This window comes from Elephantulus edwardii, unplaced genomic scaffold, assembly GCF_000299155.1.
Source record: "Elephantulus edwardii isolate Elephantulus edwardi_28Jun2011 unplaced genomic scaffold, EleEdw1.0 scaffold00037, whole genome shotgun sequence".
NCBI classification, from domain to species: Eukaryota; Metazoa; Chordata; class Mammalia; order Macroscelidea; family Macroscelididae; genus Elephantulus; species Elephantulus edwardii.
The window spans coordinates 13094689-13114058 of record NW_006399787.1 but is presented as its reverse complement, the minus strand read 5'-3'; the positions used below and the strand labels follow the sequence as shown (position 1 = coordinate 13114058).

Genomic DNA, 19370 nt, shown 5'->3' with positions numbered 1-19370 from the left:
GGAAAATTTTAAATTTTTTTACATTTTTTAATAAGTCATACTACTGGGATAACATTTTCTCATTTATACTGTAAGTAAAATTTATTGTTGTCAAGTTGATTCCAACTTGTAGTGACTGTATAGGACAGGATAGAACTGTACCATAACCTCCAGATCTTACAGAGATAAACTGTCACATCTTTCCTTTGCAGAGTGAATGGTGACTACAAACTGCCAACCTTTGTTGTTTGAACACTTAACTCATTTCACAGGACTCCTCCATGTAACTGTTCCAAATTATAGATGGAACAGAAGTGAGGCATATTGCTACTTTTTGTGTCTCTCTTAACGTGGATCATCAAATTGTAAAGATTTACTCTGGAAACTAAATGTCGATAGTTACAGAAAGGCTTCAGGTCTTTTGTTCATAGGGTTGCTATGGGTCATGCTGGACTTGATGCCAATCAACAGCAGCAACATACTAATAATTGTGCACGTTTGTTCACTGAATGGAATGGTGTTATAATTCCCATTCGATGAGTAACAGTGTAAGTTATTCCTGTAAAGGCAAACATACACTTTGGTTACAGGTTAGTTGCCACCTACATCTCTGCAGCATCAGTATTTTGTTGTTGTTAGGTGCCATCGAGTCGAGTACAACTGATAGCCACCCTGTGAACAAAAGATCTGAACCCTGTTCTATCCTGTACCACCCTCACACTCCTGACACACTCAAGAGAGCATTGTGGCAGTTACCGTGTTAGTCCACCTGTTTGAGGGTCGTCTTCTCCTTCGCCGACCCTCCACCCTTCTAGCATCATGTGCTTCTCCACGGAATAGCACCTCCTAGCAACATGGCAAAGTATGTGAGGTGCAGCCTCATCATTCTTACCTCCAAAGAGCACTGTGGCTGCACCCTTTCCAAGACATACCTGTTCGTTCTCTTGTCTGTCTGTGGGATGTTCAGTGCTCTTCTCCAACACCACAGATCAAAGGCATCAATTCTTTTTCTCTCATTCTTATTCATTGTCTAGCTTTCAGATGCATAGCAAGTAATTAGAAAAGACTATGGTCTGAATCATATGCACTTTATTCCTCAAACTGACATCATTATTCCTCAGTAATTTGAAGTGACATTTAAAGCTACTTCATGTGTAAAAGTGTCATTTTTCATTAATTGAACACTAAAGTTAACATATGTGGCAATCATATCTTTTGGGGGGGAAACCCCAGATTTTTTCTTTTAAAAATAATATACATGCATGATGATTTCTAGTTCTGCTACTCTGTTTCTTTTCAATGAGGCAGCTAAGAGACATCTGCAGATCTTTTTGAAAATCCACTCTGACAGTACCTTCCCTCTTGAGATCAAACCCAGTGATACTATCAAGAACATAAGAGCCAAAATCTAAGATAAGGAAAGCATCCTCCTGGACCAACAGCTGTAGGATGGGCATACTCTAACTACAGCATCTAGAAATAGTCCCTCCCGTACTTGCTGCTGCATCTGTGTGCCAGCATTGTCAAGTCCTGCTTATACCAACTTGCCCAGAAGTCCAGCTTCAACAAGGAGATCTGCAAGTGTTATGCTCACCTGGACCCTCGTGCTATTAGTTGTCACAGGAAGAAGTACAGGTACAATAACCTGTGACCTAAGAAGGTCAAATAGGAATTCCCTCCTTACTGGCTTCTTTTCTCCCATGCCTCTTGGCCCTAGCCTTGGGCCTCATTAAACTCACCTTTTCATTGAACTTGGGGCATGTGGGCAGGGGAGGTGGTAGAAATCTAAAAGAAACTTTCAATCTAGATAGACTCTTTGCTCTTCAGTCAAATGGAGTCATGGCTGATTCTTCACTGGGTTTTCAGGTGACTGGAAATTCAGTGTAAGGCGATTGCCCATCTTTATCCCAGGGAGCTGCTGGTACCGGAGAGACAGTGGCCTTTGGGTCAACATCCAGAAAACAAAGATTATCACCAATAGCCGATTGGCAGCTCATGATAAACGGTGACGAGATTAAGATTGTTAACAGCTTCAGTTTGCTTGGCTCCATAGTCAGCATTCTTGGTACTACCAGCCTGGATATCAAAAGATAGATTGCACTGGGAAAATCTGTTGTCCAGAGTACTGAAGAGCAGTGATGTCAGTCTGGAGACTAAAAGTACCCTGATCTGGGCTGTGGTCTTCAAAATTACTTGCTATGCATCAGAATGCTAGACAATGATTAGGGAGAATTGATGCCTTTGAACTGTGGTGCTGGAGAAGAGTATTGAGTATACCATGAACTGCTAGGAGAACAAAGAGGTTTACCCTGGAGAGAGTGAAAGTAGGCTGCTCCTCGGGGTAAGGATTCTGCAGCTCCATCTGTTGATCACAATTGGTAAATGGACTGGTATTTCTTTTGAGCTGGAACATTAAGATATACACTGTTTAGTGATTTGAACATCCATTGTTCTTAAGGAATCACTTAAATTATCAGTCAGTGTCACACACTCTGAAACAATAATTACTTCTTTACACTTAAGGCTAAGAATATTGGATATCACATTGACCGCCAGGAACCCCCAAATCTGTTTTGGAGGAGATGCAGCCAGGGTACTCAGAGGTATACTGGTGTAACTTGGTTTCACTACTTAGGCATGTTACTGGAGACTTGGACATAGATAACATGCTGGGGGAAAGAAGGTGGTCTGCAAAAGAGAGGAAGACTCTCATTGAGATGGATTGACACACTTATCACAACAAATGGGCTTCAACTTGATGGAGTGTGTGTGTGTGTGTGTGTGTGGGAGGTAATATTTTACTCTGTTCATAAGGTATCTCTGAGTTGGAATTGATGGTTTCCTATTTATCCTTTCTTGGCCTTCTTAGTTCCAAGGTAAATTAGGCAAATACTTTTCTGACCTCATATGGTTTTTCCACACTCCTCATCAGGAGTATGTTCTAATGAGTTTAGTTGCATTACAGGTCTGTCTGTAGTTTGAAAGTTGAGTCGTGAGAATGCTTGCCGTTCTAGGCAGGATGACTAAGGACCATAGTCTCAGGGACCTCACCAGTCTCTCATAGATCTTTAAGTCTGATATCTTTATGATTTTGAATTTTGTTCTACAGTTTTCTTCCAGTCCATCAGAGATGTAATATTCAATATTTCAGAGCAGGCAGTAGGGGTATTACTGCTAGTTCCTCTAGTATGGGGGTCATGGAGATTGAATTTCATATGGTCCATTTTCTCTTTGGACTAATCAAAGGATGAATTTTTGTTTCACACTTACATGCTCAAGATAAGGGGCAAACCAGTAGCTAGCTGCACCTTACATTATTCACCGAAATAGGATATAGAACATTGTCTTACAGATTATGTTGTGATTATTGACCTTGATTTATCTACCTTGACTCTGGGCCTGAACTCCAAGGCCCAGTGACCCTTCTCTAGATGCTTTGTTATGAGTAGAGGTTTTTATAATTTTTTTCCCCCTCAATTGAATTTCCACTTCAACAACCATTTTAATGTGATGCTAAATTTGAACTGAAGGATTATTTCACAATATAGTAGAAACATTTAAAAATAAGCCATAGGAAAGACAAAACTCTGGATTTACCTTCATTGGAAGCATTTTGTTTCTTCAGTGATAACATTTTTCTTTTAGTCAGTTCTGTTTAGCAGGCATTAATTAGTATGTCCTGTAGCTTAAAACCAGGATGTAAATGCATTTACCAGTAGTAGCTCTGAGATGCTCAGAATGACTTATTCAGAGCAGCAGATAATGTCTTAGAGACAGATTTCTACTTTAACAGTAGGTGATATTATTGAACTTGATTCATTAATACCATTAATTACCCATAAGTGGATCGATAATTTGTGAAAAGTCCTAGTATTGAGGATCTATTGAATTTGATAATCCTGAACTTATAAACAATCTAGAATTTTGTATTCTTTAAGAAAAACACTGTGGGTTCCCTGCCACTCCTTAAGCTAAACTGTGCCTATGTTGGCCTTAACTCTCGGGGACTAGAGGACATACCTTTGGATCCCAAAAGGAGGAAGCAAGAAAAACACCAACAACAGCCAAGGGGCTTGGTGCTTGGCCCCAGTCCCTTGCCTGCCTACTGCCCACCTGCCAGCTACCACACCCGCAGTGTGGGCCCAGGCCCTCTGGCACTGCCCAGAGCCAGCACAGTTGTGGGGTGGTGTATATGCATATGTGGTAACCTTTTGCTTTCAGAATAGTTGGGGTGTAATTGAATATGGATCTGCCAGATTAAATAGTACTTTTTAAAATAAAACATTGCGTTCATATTTTATTTTCATGATTTCTACATTTCCACTTTAAGGTAACTATGAGTAAAAGTCTTTATTTCTGTGGTTTATAGCAGTTAAAGAATATGGTAGTATAAGAGAGTGTTATCAAGACTCCTCTTCCTTTGTCCTTAGGAACTCCAATGATTCCTGTACCAATGAGCATTATGGCTCCTGCTCCAACTGTAAGTATAATTTTATAATTTATAATTTTAAGGAATTAAGCGATAGGCTAGTGCTTTTCAGTGAAAAACCTTATTAAACGTACATGAATTGTTTCTGTGTTAAAAAGAATAACAGTAGGAAAGTGAGAACACAAATCTACAAAGTAATACTTATTTAAATGAGTAATATACAAATGTATTACACATATATATGCATATGTATATTAGGTGGGTTTATGATTTTCTCTTTAAATGAGCTCTTGAGATTTTTATTGGGGTTCTTTGGTAACAAAAACAAGCTACATGCTAACCAAAAATCCATTTACTGGCTCTTTGAAAGAAAATCCTGGTGATCGATCTATTTAAGTAAACATATGGAGGACAGTTCAACACTCACATTGGCAAAGCTGCCAGGCATTGGAATCCACTCAGTGGTAATTTAGCTTTTAGTTTTAGGCATTGTTGATACTGATTTAGGACTTTGTCTCTTTGATCACTGCCACATCTTGTCTTGGTCTGAGAGGTAGGAAAGATTTGTGATGATTCTTTCTTCAATGGCAAGAAAATGGAATTTTCTGAATGAAATTAGAGATTTCCCTTTTTGTATCATTTCTTCATTTTCCTTTTTTTTCTGTCCTCTCATTTATATAACCCACTCAAACATTGTTTATTTTTATTGAAACCTTTTCTATGCAAATTTGCCTATTATCCCATCTTTTTTTTAAAAAAAAATACTAGTTTTGTGTATGCATTTACTGTCGAATTGGATACAACTGATATAGGAGGAGATTGCCCCTCCTCCTCCAGTGGAGCATGTAGGTGGTCTTGAACTGCACACCTTTGGGATAGCAGTGCAGCTTCTTGCCAGTAGGCCACCAGAGCTCCCTTATTATTCCATCTTAATCTTTTGGTTAATTCTCCACATTTATCAAAGTGTACATTCTAAGCGTCTTAATGCTTTTATTTACCTCTTTCTGGGAATTAATTGGCACATGATCAGACCTCATTGGATGTGTTCACTGTGAGGGAGAGTAAAACTCTTTTCAACTGTTTTTGTTCTCTGGTATTTTGAAAATTGTCCATTTTTTTAAAAAGACAGTAGGTTAAATAGGGATCTACTATGAGGCCTAACATTAAGATGGTGTTTCTGAAGTGAAAGAGGAACCTGGCTTTTCTTGTATTAGACATTCATAGTTTGTTTTGGAAAACCTGCATATGACGTTCAGTATTCTTATCCCCTAGTATTTTAGCCTAGAACAAGGTAAAATTTGTAATAGCTCCCTCAGTTCACTATTTATTCAACACTTATTGTGGCTGTTTTGTTCATTTCATTGCTAAGTAGAGAGAAGATTAAGATTCTTAACTTCTTTAGGGAGACAGAAGTTATAAAGAGACAATAAGATAGAAACAAAAATTGATAAAAAGGAAAATGTAAGTACATAGTGTATGGGAATGGTGATCAGAATAATGTTTAAAAAAAGTATTCTGTCAGAAGATCAGAAGAGTTTTCAGTCATTATTTTTATTTGCATTTTTCTCAACTTATGGATCATTTAGAATTTGGAGACTGCTCTGTGTTTTCGATGGTAAACGTGGGGAGGTTTTAATGAGAGAATACATGTGTCTGCATGCATAAAATACTCTGAAATTAACATTTTTAGGCTATCCTTAAATTGAATTTCATAGTTTTAAATTTTATTGTCTTTCTTTACTTTAGGTCTTAGTGCCCACAGTATCCATGGTTGGAAAGCATTTGGGAGCCAGAAAGGACCATCCGGGCTTAAAGAGTAAAGAAAATGATGAAAATTGTGGTCCCACTACTACAGTTTTTGTTGGAAACATTTCTGAGAAAGCTTCAGACATGCTTATAAGACAGCTCCTAGCTGTGAGTTAAATATTCATTTAAAATTTTTTTTATTATAGAAAATTTTAAACCCATGGAAAAGCACACATCCTGAGTGATCCTTTATTACAATTTTTTATTTGGAAAACATGATCCTGTAGAAAAGATGAAAGAATACATTGAGCATCCTTATATTCTTTACTTTGGTGATAAAATGGTTAAGTATGTGACTAATAGCCAAAATGTTCTCATTCAAACCCATACAGAGGTTTCTTGGAAGACAGATCTGGTGAACTGTTTCTTCCAAACCTTATGGAAGCAGTTCTGCTCTGCATACGTGGAGTCACTATAAATTGAAATGGATTAAGTTACAATTGAAGTCAGCATCATTCAGTTTACCAATTAACTATTCAGTGGACTCTTTTGTCATGTTTACTTTCACTCTCACCCCATACATACACAGTACACTTTCCCCTGAGTAATAAAGATTAAAATAAAATTTGAGTGATGACATTGCATTCTACCGCCGAATATTTACCGTAAAGCAGCACCATTATATTTAACCATGTTTTCCCTTTATAATAATCATAATGGGATTCATATTTACTTGAATATATTAGAGGCTTTTATAGATTTTAAAAAGAATTTAAATAAATTTCTAATATTGGCTATTTGTAGTTAACTTGCTTATCTGCTAACTTCAAAGATTGGTAGTGTTAGTCTTCTCAGACATGTTTCAGAAGAAATCAGACTTGCTGGCTGTGAGTTAACATTGACTCAGCAGCAATTAGTTTTTTATTATTGGACACTTGTGTTTTTATATTTTTTTTATAGGTTTAATAACTGAAATTTCTAGTTTTTAAAAAGTCAGGATTTGTTATGAATAAAGAACAATCAGCCTTGTGAGTGTAGGGAAAATTTTAATAAACTTAGTTGCTGGTGTTTGTATGTGTTTTTCAAAGTGATAATGTAATTGCTTTTGTTTTTTGAATTTTTTCAATTCTGTTAATTATTTTTTTGTTTGTTTTAAAGAAATGTGGTCTGGTTTTAAGCTGGAAGAGGGTACAGGGTGCTTCTGGAAAACTTCAAGGTAAGTAGCTGGATTATTTTGTGTGGCTTTTTTCCTTTTGTCAAGATAATTTTAACCTGAGTGCATACATCAGATTTTGTTTCTTGTATTTTTATTTATTGTCTTTAATTATGGGAGGTCTGTTAGCACTCTTTGTCTTTCTTCCGCTTAAAATAGGATTAAGAGTCACTTGGGAAGATATTGGCTGAGAGTTGTTATAGAAAGTGGAAAAATATAACAAATGAGGTAGGAAAGGAAAAAATAATTTCTTAGACTAAATTACTCTTTCCTTCTAATACTGCATTTAGAGGTCCCTTTTAGTGGGACTGCATGTTCAAGATGAAACAATTAGAATTTTCTAGGATAAGAGGAAAATAAAAGTTAATGAGATGAATGTTGCTCTGGAAAGCAAACTACTAATACGAGTAGAAAACTTATTTGCTAATACATTTTTTAAAAACCATTTTATTACAGAAAAGTTTATGTATTTTGAATATTAGAATAGTGTGGTCTACTCAGATGTACTCTACATCTGGTCCTAATATTTAGGCAACTTATTTACAATTGTGATTCATCTGTACTCCATCCATTTCCTCCCAAGGACCATATAAATAATTTTCTTTAAACAATTTGTATGTGTCTGTCTCATATATAATAATTAGAAGACTTTGGTTCAAGGTGGTGATAAAAATGAGATGTTTACCAAATGCACTAAAAGAAAAGAAGAATAAGCACTTGATAATATTTGTATTCTAATATTTGTACAGTTCTTCATAATTATGTTTCACTAATTCTTTACATCTCTTCCTAGCCTTTGGATTCTGTGAGTATAAGGAGCCTGAATCTACCCTCCGTGCACTCAGGTTATTACATGACCTGCAGATTGGAGAGAAGAAGCTGCTTGTTAAAGTTGATGCAAAGACAAAGGCACAGCTTGATGAATGGAAAGCAAAGAAGAAAGCCTCAAATGGGGTATGTTTTCTCTAGGTCAGATGTGCTGTGTCAGTGAAAATGCTTTTCTTGTAAGCCAATCTAATATGGGGCTTCCCAAAATCATCAACTTATGATTGTGACTAAAATGGAAGAGAGTTTTATAGTTTGTAGCTTTTAAGTCTTTTATCTACCCTTAGTGGGTGGATGACTGTTGATTTGCTTGTTCCAGGTTGGGATGAAGGTAGTAAGGGAGAAAACTCTGGTACAGACTATTCCAAACAGAGCTAATTCATTAAGGCAGCTTTGTCAGTAAGTACAAAATATATATATTAAACTGCACATTTTTTATTAGTTGCTCTTTTTTAGAAATACACAGGTTCTAAGGGGAATGAAAATAAGTCTTCCTGCTTTCCAAAGGTGGATGGTCTTATTTAGTCAGAATATATAACGTAATGCTAGAGTAAAATTTTTTAGTATTTTAGTGTATATATTGACTTCCTTCTACAAAACAAATTAGCTAGGATTTGAGTATATTTTTCCTTATTGGTTTTTTTTAATACCTCAAATGGAACTGATTACTACCTTCTCCTTCTGACAGAAAACAAAAATAATCAGTTTTTTTGTGCTATTCACTCTCCTCTATCTTCAAGACAAATCTATTTCTATTTCCTTGTATCATTACAGAACCATTGTATATGCTTTTTGAAAAGGCCACAAAGTAAATGGAAATATAGAAAATATGACATAAAATCTCATTACCATTTTAGGCATATTGTTTGAGTATTTTCCCGGACATTTTTCTTCAGTTAAATACAGTATTAATAATTTTTTTTTTCTTCCCCACCATAACAAGGATTGACTTTGAAATACTGTTCTGTGCAAGTTTGTTTCTTTTTTCCTGTTTGCCTTTGTTTTAGTTTAATCCTGTCTCTCTTTGGCCTTTTAGTAATAAAGCTTATTTTCTTTTTTTTTATATATTTTTTTAATGTCAGATAGGTAATGTGCCCATATCTTAACAAGGCTTAAAGGGTGGTACATGTCCTACAAAATCATGAACACCCAGTCATCATGCCTATGAACTGTAAAATGATCTCAAGCCTATTTTCATGGTACATTTTATTCTCATCTGTTAAGAGTACTACCTGTATTGCTAAAATATGGGTATGATTATTTAAACCTCTGCTCCTAACTTTAAATTCCTTATGGAATAAAGTTCCATTTTTTTTTGTTTTGCATTTTTTTTGTATTTTACTTAAGACCGCCTCTAGTTTACCTTTCTATTTATAGCTTTTCCTCCCTCCCCTTCATTGACATTTCTCCTCTTGTTGTCTCCTCAAACTACCTATTAAAATTCTGTCCTTAGAATTGTAATGAAAATATCCTTTGGTATTTTTTGGCTCTTTTATCTTTATTTACACATATAGTGGAATATATATGGTTAATATAATTTTTATTCTCCCCCTGCATTCTGCACATAACAAGGTGGATGGGGCAGGATTCTAGTGTTGAAATGGAGTAAATATTTATTGAATGGCAGTTGCAGTTACATTGCTTACCTCTGTATTGATTACTTTCTCTATAGATTTATAAGTAATAAGAAAGGATTGTAAATTATATCTTGATATTTGCCTGTTACATCCTTACAAATGAAAAAACTTGCAAGAAAAATTTTTCATTTTCTTGCTATGATAATGAAATTCTTTTTAATTTTCTTCCTATTTTCAAAATGTATTTTAGTGACAATTTATAACTCAGAATGACTTCAGTCAGTCATTCATAAGACAGACATTGTATGACATGTTATAATTGATTAATATAATTACATTATCTAATCAAACCCTTAGTGTATGTTGCCTTTCCCTTCACTGAACTCACCTATTTATTTTTATTCCTTATTAACACTCATAAATAAATTATTATATATTCAGAGTTTTTAATCAATATCCTATGAGTTTACTATTTCATAGTGTTTAATTGTTACCTTGTGGGGTGGTTTAATTTGTAACATTTGCAGTTGGCTAACTAAGGTCTCTGAACATGATATGAACCATCATCATCATATATATAGAGGGATCTCTGGTGGCCTAGTGGTAAGAAACTGCACTGCAGTCCTGAAGGCACAAGCTGCTCTGTGGGAGAGGGATGGAGACTCTCCTGTGAGATTAACTGCCTCTGAAAATCTGCCAGAAGGTCAGCTATGGTGGGTAGTTTCCAGCTTGATGGTACACAACAACATACATACATACATACATACATACATACATACATACATACATACATATATATATATATACATACATACATATATATATGTATGTACATATATAAACTAGGAAATACACAAATTACTAGAGTTTGGATTTCCTCACAGTAAACACTGAGTTTGAGGAACCATATTTTAAATCTCTTTGCTGCTTTCTCTAGGAATGGACTTAAATGTCAAGGAAAAAAAAAATAAATGATAAAACTGCAAAAAGAATTAACACTGTTCCCAGTAAAACATACGGAACATTCATTGTACCCAAAATAGAATTAAAACAATTGTTTAACAGATACCATATCATTGTTTTTTTTCTTTTTTTTACATCTGTAGGTCTGGATGTGTTAGGCATCATGCCCAGATTTACTTGCAGTCTTAGGAAGACCATAATGTATTTTCCTAGGTTGTCAGTTGTACTCAGATGTTATGGATTAAAGGAAAACGGGAAAAAATGATATCTTTTTTCCCCTGTGTTATGGAATAGAATGTAGATCTGTCATTGTTTTCAAGGTCAAACTTGGAGAAGTTGAGAATGCCTGTTTTTTAAGTTGTTGGATGATAAGGGAGTGAGAAATTGGTGTGAACTACTCTTTTCAGGCATTTTCTTCTGATTCCAAGGCATAAAGAAAGCAGTTGGGTTCATAGGTCTAATTAACTAAGAGTAATCCATAAGATTGTTTAGGAAAAGAAGAAAGCAATTTTTTCTTACTCTAGCATTTTAAGAGGAGTTTTGTGCCTTGCATAAAGTGCTATGACAAACATTCTGGTTTTATTTTTTTATATATATAAATATGGAGTGAGTGCTTGTGTGTTTAAATAGTTTTCCCTTATTACAAAAAGTGCAGTTAGGTGGGTTGGGAGAAAACAGGGTTTCAGCTTCTAACCTCTAGCTGTCTATAGTTGTTTAGTGCTTTCTAGTTATTTATGCCATTCATAAATTTCTATGTTTGCAGGACTCTGTTATTTGTATAGCTATAATTAATTTCTACAGCTTTTGACCAAAATGATCGGAAAGTGATAGGACTGCCATTTAATGATTTTTAGTTGATTAGGAACCAGAATAACATCATTGAAAGGAAGAGAAGAAAATAAAATAAAAAGTATCCGTATCTCAGGAAAAAATGAAATTAAACTTAGTTTTGTGAAATGAAGGGAAAAGCCAATTTCACATTTAATAAGGCACATTTAACTAAGGATTTTTGGGAGAACATACTAGTTCTCTTTTTTTGTCTAACACTGCATGGGTGTGAGAATTATTTTCATTTTCTTGTTCTCTCTCTCTTTAATTTGCCTCATTACGTAAGAACGCCAGACCAGAGACCGTCACTACTGATGATGAAGAAGCCTTAGATGAAGAAACAAAAAGAAGAGATCAGATGATTAAAGGGGCCATTGAAGTATTAATACGCGAATACTCCAGTGAGCTCAATGCCCCTTCACAGGAGTCTGATGCTCATCCTAGGAAGAAAAAGAAAGAAAAGAAAGAAGACGTATGTGTCACTAATTCTAACAAAGCAGTACTTTGTCCAGTTTGGGTTTTTAATAATGCCACACTTGTACTTTAATTACATTTGAACTGATGAGTAACTAACAGGATAAGTTGCATTTATAATAGTATAGTATTAAGCCTTATTTAAGTGCTTTACCAGTTAATTAGCTTCATAATATTTTGCTTTAATTGTTCATGTTTTATATGTGTGAAATGCATAGGCATTAGGAACTGATAGTAAAGGAATAATGTTAAGTAAGATTGAAAAAAAATTTTGATAATGAGGGTCATGAATAGATTGCCCCTCTTCTGCCTTACCCCATACTGGGTTTATTCCATCTCTGTTCCAGTCTTATCTCTCAGCTGAGGATTTCACTTACTTAATTTTGAACAGTCTTTCCTTTAAAGGGCATATTTCAGTCCACCTCTAGTATTATAATAATAATGTACATCTTCCTGGAGAATTGTGAAAGAGGAGTGCACAGTGAAATTCTCCCTGGTGTAGTCTTTATTTTTAGCCTACTCAGATTGAAAAGTAGGTAGTCAAGATTAAAAGTATACACTTTGTTCTCTCATATGCATTTGTTTGGTTAAATTTTGAAAAATTACAGAAAATGTTCTTTAAAATATTGGAAACTATTTCCTATTTATAGACTGTATGTGCTACGAATAAGTATTATGAAGTACTGTAATTGTGTAGACGTACTTAGGGTGTTCTTATTTGGATTTAATACCTTATTAGTTATAGTCTTTGTGGCCAAGTTAACTTTCATTGCAGAGCTCAGTTCTTCCTCTTGGTCATTAAAAGCCCATTTAGCAGTTTTGAACTATTGGAAGATTAATGTTGATCTATTCAGAACCTACTGGAAAGTACTATGTGCAGATCTCTAACTCTCTGAATCCACAAAGGACTTTGAGGGAGAAAGATGGACAATCTCTTCTCCTGTGAATTAACAGCCTCAGAAACTCACTGGTGGGTCAGGCATGGAAAAATAAACATTTGTTTCATATGACATGGGAGGAAGAGAACAAAGAAATCTTAACTTTATATGATTTTTTTTGATATGATTATTTAATAGATCCTTCAGAGGACCAGGAAAAGGCCCTGTTCTAGGATATCATTTTTTGTCTCAGTCCCCTACCCTTCGCAACTCATGCATAAATGTAATGAAATGTTACCCACATCTGATTCTGTCTTCATGATTGATTGCAGATTGGACAATTTTCGCCATTAGTTGATTTGAGAAGTAGTTCACTAGGCCTTTCTTCCTAGCACTAGTATATTCTCCTTCAAAACCCCCTACTGTTAAGTTGATTCTGTGTCAGTGTCACTGTGGGACAGAGTTATAACTGCCCCACAGAGTTTCTAAGACTAAAACATTACAGATTCCCATTTGAGTTGCCAGCCTTTCAGAGTACTTCAGTCCTTGTACCAAGAGATCCTGTTTTGAGCCTTTGCATTGACTACAATTCATAATGACCCTGTGACCAGTAGGTCTGAACCTTGCCATTCATAATAATCTGTTATGTACAAGCCAGTTGCTACAGTCCATTTTGTTAGGAATCTTCTTTTGCGTTTTGCCTTTCAAGAGCCTCTTAAATAACATGCCCAAGGGAATGTGAGACGTAGTTCCACTATCTTTGCCTCTAAGAGGCATCCTGCTTCCATAATAGACTTGTTCTTTTGGCAGTCCATAAGATATTCAGTACTGTAGTTCAAAGGAATTGATTCTTATTCTGTCATTATTCATTGTCCAACTTTCATTTACATAGGAAGTAGTTGAAAATACCAACTAAATCGATTAGACATTCCTTATTCTAGTGTTTGAGGGATAGTAGTGGTAGAGAAGGTGGTTGATTAATGGAAAAACTGTAGGGAATGTGTGAAACATTTTTTATTAAAGTTGAGAAAATGTCACAGAAATACTCTATTGCCTAAAAGACAAACATCAAGCATTGTTTTAGAGGAGTATTGTGACTTCATTTTAAAAAACTGTTTCATGGATTTTTCCGCAGATTTTTCGCAGATTTCCAGTGGCCCCATTGATTCCTTACCCACTCATCACTAAGGTTAGTTTATATTGTAAACTTTGACATTAACTAACTTGAGATTGTTAGCTTTGTTACTTTAGAAGATCTAACTTGAGATTGTTAGCTTTGTTACTTTAGAAGATCTGTTTGTTACCATGTTGTTTGTAAGACCTACTCAAAACAAAAAACTTTATCTCTCTGTGTACTTGCAGACTGATTTTATGCATTCTCTCTCAACTCACCTGTCTTTTAGGAGGATATAAATGCTATAGAAATGGAAGAGGACAAAAGAGATCTGATATCCCGAGAGATCAGCAAATTCAGAGACACACACAAGGTAATCTTATTTTTTAATCACTTGATACCAAACTAGACTTTTTACAGAATCCAAAACAGACAAAAAGAAAATCAACCTTACATTAGAATGAATTTTAATTGTCTTTTATAGGTTTAATTAATAATTAGATAGAAACCAAGAAACAGAAGACTAATACCATATTAAAAAGGTCCTTGACAGAGTGTGCATAGGTTTTTTTCAGTTGCTGATACTCTGCAGTCATCTCACTCTAATAAGAATCAAAGAATTTTTGGGTGTGTTTTTTGGTTGTTTTTTCTTTTTTTTTTTTTTAAATAAAGATTTCAACATGAGCATCCAGGTCAGTTTAAATTAGATTTAGGGGGCAGCAGGATGACATACACTGTAGTAAATTTTTGGGGGAAGTGTAGCTTAGGAAAAAATTTTCTTTAGAGCCGAAATGAAAATTTAAGATTTATATTTGTATAGATTTAAGTTGAGAGGGGGAAATTTTAAAAAATAGGTTAGTGGTTACCAGACTTACCAAATTTTAGATGCATGGAAGATCTGTAAATTCCCATAAAGCTAATCTATTCATTGACCCCCACCATTATGATAGAGATCATATGGTGACTAATGCAAGATGAAACTCTCAGCTTGGAAAGTAACAAGGAATAGGATGTAAGTATGAGCTTCTGTTTTTTATTATATTTATGGATGCCCCCTCAGAAAAATATGCAAAGGGGTAACTGGCTTGGAATCCCACTCATGAGTTTTGTGTATGAAAATTGCTTTCATTGACAGTGCATTTGTGGGTGTTCGCTGGTGTTGAAGGTAATGCTTACGGACAGTGTAATGCAAACACTGCATGAAATATAGTTTGATATTAGAGGAGTAATAAGATGTGACTGGTTCTTATTCCTAGATTGAATATGGCCTTTGACTCAGTAAAATTTTAAATGTTCACTTTTTCTTTTCAGTCAATTACTGGTTTAAAAATCCAAAGTTAATAATTAATGCTGAGGATCAATTATTATCAGATTTACAGCTCCACATACACAGTACTGTTTCCAGACTTGAAGGTGTCTGAAAGCTTAAATGTTAATTTCCTAGAATAAATTTTGAGAGATGAGAAAATAGTCCTTTTAGGTGAATTGTTTTATTTAGATTTAATATCTAAAATCAGGGTTTAAGTGAGCCTGAAAATGGCATATAGTTGTGTGTGTGTGTGTGGTTAACCCCTCCCCATTTTGTTACTTATTGGTGAAATAAAACTGGTCAGATGGTATAGTATGAAGAAATTGAATTTAAGAAAAATTTTTTCCCTTCTTCAGAAGTTGTTTGCTTCATGTTTTAAATTTCTGATGTGTCCTTTTTTTGGAAAAAAAAAATCAAAAGAAACTCAAGTTCTTTTTATTGGGGTGGTATGGGTAAAGGGAAAGTTTAGAACTCCAGTAACAAAAAATGAGCTCAGTGAACCTTTGCATGTTTTGGTATGAGTTTATTAAATAACCACAGACTGTCAGGCTATCAGCGTGGCAGGGGGCGTCCATTTACAGCACGGACGAGTCTGAAGAGAAAATGAGGTAAGATTTATGGTTTTTTAAAAAAAAATCTATCCTTTTCTCTTCATTACTTCATCTTTTTTGGTCCTCCCTTTTCATTTTGCTTCAGGCTTTTTAATTTTAGTCTTAACTATCTACCTGTTACATGTGTAGCTTTGTAAAGAAGCAATTAGTATGGAACTATGACTTTTTACATAGAACAGAACTTTTGGAATGAATCCTGAAACAAATCATTGCCTAAACATAGTTATATTCTTAAGAAATACATAGTGCCATAAATAAGCAAGAGTGAAAAGAAAAATCTCAGAAATTCTATAAGTAATTATTGGAACAACTAAAATAATCTGTAAGTATTATCTCAGAAATAGATTTCTTTTTAATTCTATGACATTGAGGTAAGTTTGTTGGTTTTTTTTTTTTTTAGTTTAGCCTCATAATACAAATTTTTTATTATGTCAGATCTGTTTCAAAAATAGAGATTTTACCCCTTTAGCTTTCAGATTCTGCTTCTTTCAACTTTTTCTTTCCTTTTCCTGTTGTAATTTCAATGTATTCAGTCTTGGCTTTGCCTGCATTCTATATTAGACAGGTACAGCAGCTGAATATATTGATCTTTCATTAACTTTTCTTTCATAATCAATCCTCTGTCAGTCTTCTGTTCCATGAGCAAGAGAAAAAAGTGTATTTACAGGTAAGATTGCTTTTTAAAGTTGTTTTAAATGCTTTACGTAACTGAGAAAAGAGAATAATGCAATTTTATTGTTGCAGTTTAAATTTCACTTCAGTGACACTAAACATGGAACCAAAAGAATAAATGTGTTTTGCTTTGTGTTTGTTTGGGTTATTTGGTTTTCTCTTTTAAGTTTGTATAGAAACCGTGTGGTAACACTGGTAATCTTCTCAGGATACAAACGTGGTCTGACTTTTGTTAATTTGGTTTATTTGTGAACCATGTACTTGCTCTTCCTCCCAGAAACATAGCTTATAGGCAAGGTTAATCCAGTGTTGGCGTTCCATGTCCTAGCACAGCATCTGTAAGTTAATATACAATTGTTGCTTCCAAGGATGGAATTATCATTGTTGGAATATTTTGTATTGTCTTATAGACATAATAAGCATAAATATATTTTTTAAAAAGTAAGTAATAATATAACAGTTAAAGTATATTTCTGCTTGAAGTGAGTGATTGTTAAACTTTTTTTTTTGTTTAGTGGGCTGTCCGTCTTGAAATGGTGGGAGTATATTTTCCTAGAGATATAAGGCAGATTGTGGCTGAATTCAGGTCATCTTCCTTTTGGAGGGTGGGGGAAAGCAAATGACAGAAGATGATTTTGTTGTATATAGTGAAGCCCCTTGAAACTCTTAACTAATAAACCTTAGATAATTCAAAGTCTAGGGTTACAATGAATGTCAGTAGTCCTGCTGATTTACAGAATTAATAATGAGCATTATTAATTTTTAGCTTAAGCCCACATGATTTAATGTATTTCCTGAAATACTAATTAACATACTCCCTGGGATCATTGTAGTTATTACATACTCATTGAGTGACCAGCCACACTTGACACAATCTCCCAGCATCCAAGATTGGAGATTCCTGGTCTGTACAGAATATGGTTTGCACGAAATCTATCTAGTCTTGTGATTGCTTCAGTTTGAGTTTGTCAAGTTAAAGCTTCAAGTAATTAGTATTAAAAAACCCTTGGTTTGATGTTTTTGTTCTTGTTACTGGGAAATATGCTGGGAATAATCTGAATATGGAGCTGCAGAGTTAACTCTAAAAGTACTTTTATTGGTTTCTAGAAACTGGAAGAAGAGAAAGGCAAAAAGGAGAAAGAAAGACAGGAAATTGAGAAAGAACGGAGAGAAAGAGAGAGGGAGCGTGAAAGGGAACGAGAAAGGCGAGAACGGGAACGAGAAAGGGAAAGAGAACGTGAACGAGAAAAAGAGAAGGAACGGGAGCGGGAACGCGAGCGGGATAGGGATCGCGACCGGACAAAGGAGCGAGAACGCGATCGAGACCGGGACCGCGAGCGTGACCGAGACCGAGAACGGAGCTCTGATCGGAATAAGGATCGGAGTCGATCAAGGTAATGCTTTGTACAAGTTTTTATTTCCTGGTAACATTAATAGAACCATAGGTCACCTGTTTACTGAAGGATCATTTACCTCTATCTGAGAAGAGAATTTTCTTAGCTTTGCTTGCTCTCTCTCACATGTATAGCATTTGTGGTGTTCAGAAACCATGGCTTTTCTGTCCATGGTGTTAGCTCCCGTTGGGGGCTTTGTCTCTAGCTACCTTAACTGTGAACATATTTTCTTACAATTCATCAACAGCTGTGGGACCAGTACCAGCGCGTTCCACACTGTGAAAAAACAGTGGTGGAGAGAGTGAATAGGCTGTGACACAATTGCAGGGTGTGACCAGAAGAACCATGGAGATGGAGCCACAGGTAAAGGTTTTGCTTGATGGTTAATGACAGAAAAGCTAACTTGTAATTGCTCAGAAATAAAGTTTTCTGAATGACTGAGGAAACCAGAGATACATTTGTACTGCTGAACTAAACCTGGACTTTTAGGAATTGTGTCTTGCTTTTAATCTGGTTTGGGACTGCTGGGCTAAACCTGGATTTGGATTGTGTAATGTTGTTTGCCTTCCACACTCTCCAACCTATTTCCATGATACAAAATTATGAGTAGTCTGTGATACAAATTGCCACAAACATTGGACCCAATGATTCATACAAATAGGGACAGGAGAATGGTGTGTGACATAACTGACCATGTAGCTATGTGTTTAGTACTATGGATTTTAATAACGGGAACAGTTTGTGTGTATGAAACTGATATCTTTTAAGACTCAACCTTCCCATGTTACCACAGCTCCTTAACACATTGCGATGAGTGCCGCAAATGACGCAAATGAGTTTCAAAGCACAAAAAGTGTGTGGCAACATGTTTTAAAAAACATTGCTTTAAAGTAGCAATTTATTATAGTTGGCACACACCAACTGTTCCCCAGCATTCTAGACAGAGTTGTTTGTTTTTATTCTTAGAGTGACGCTTTTTTTTTTTTTTTTGTCTATGAGGTCTAGTATGCTAGAAAATGAATTCTGGCTAGTGGTCAGTGCCTTCAGCTGCCAAATCTACTAGTTCTATGGGAGAGAGAAGAGGGAGTTTGCTTTTATTAAAATGTACTTACTACTTTATATAGTTTATTAAACCTGATTGAGATTGCCATGAGCCAAAATAGACTGAATGACAGTGGTTAAGTTGGACCTGTTAATGGTATATAGATATTCTTCTTGGTAGATACATGTTGTTGTTGTTATGTGCCATCTAGTCGCTTGCGGCTCATAGCGACCCTGTGTACAGCAGCCCTAAACTCCGCTCTGTCCTGTGCCAATCGCACTGTCTCTGACACTCCCATCCCAATTATCCCAGTCAC

At 35.3% G+C, this 19370-nt stretch overlaps 1 pseudogene across 1 annotated transcript in view; it reads left to right on the top strand.

Moving 5' to 3' along the window:
- The window catches only part of LOC102860335, a 47941-nt pseudogene that overhangs the window by 12843 nt on the left and 15728 nt on the right, over positions 1 to 19370 (top strand). Inside the window, exons 3-10 of the transcript XR_438862.1 lie at positions 4410 to 4459; positions 6155 to 6322; positions 7313 to 7370; positions 8161 to 8321; positions 11847 to 12032; positions 14048 to 14101; positions 14316 to 14399; positions 17726 to 18012. The product of XR_438862.1 is annotated as an RNA-binding protein 25-like (transcript). The remainder of the gene's footprint in view (positions 1 to 4409; positions 4460 to 6154; positions 6323 to 7312; positions 7371 to 8160; positions 8322 to 11846; positions 12033 to 14047; positions 14102 to 14315; positions 14400 to 17725; positions 18013 to 19370) is intronic.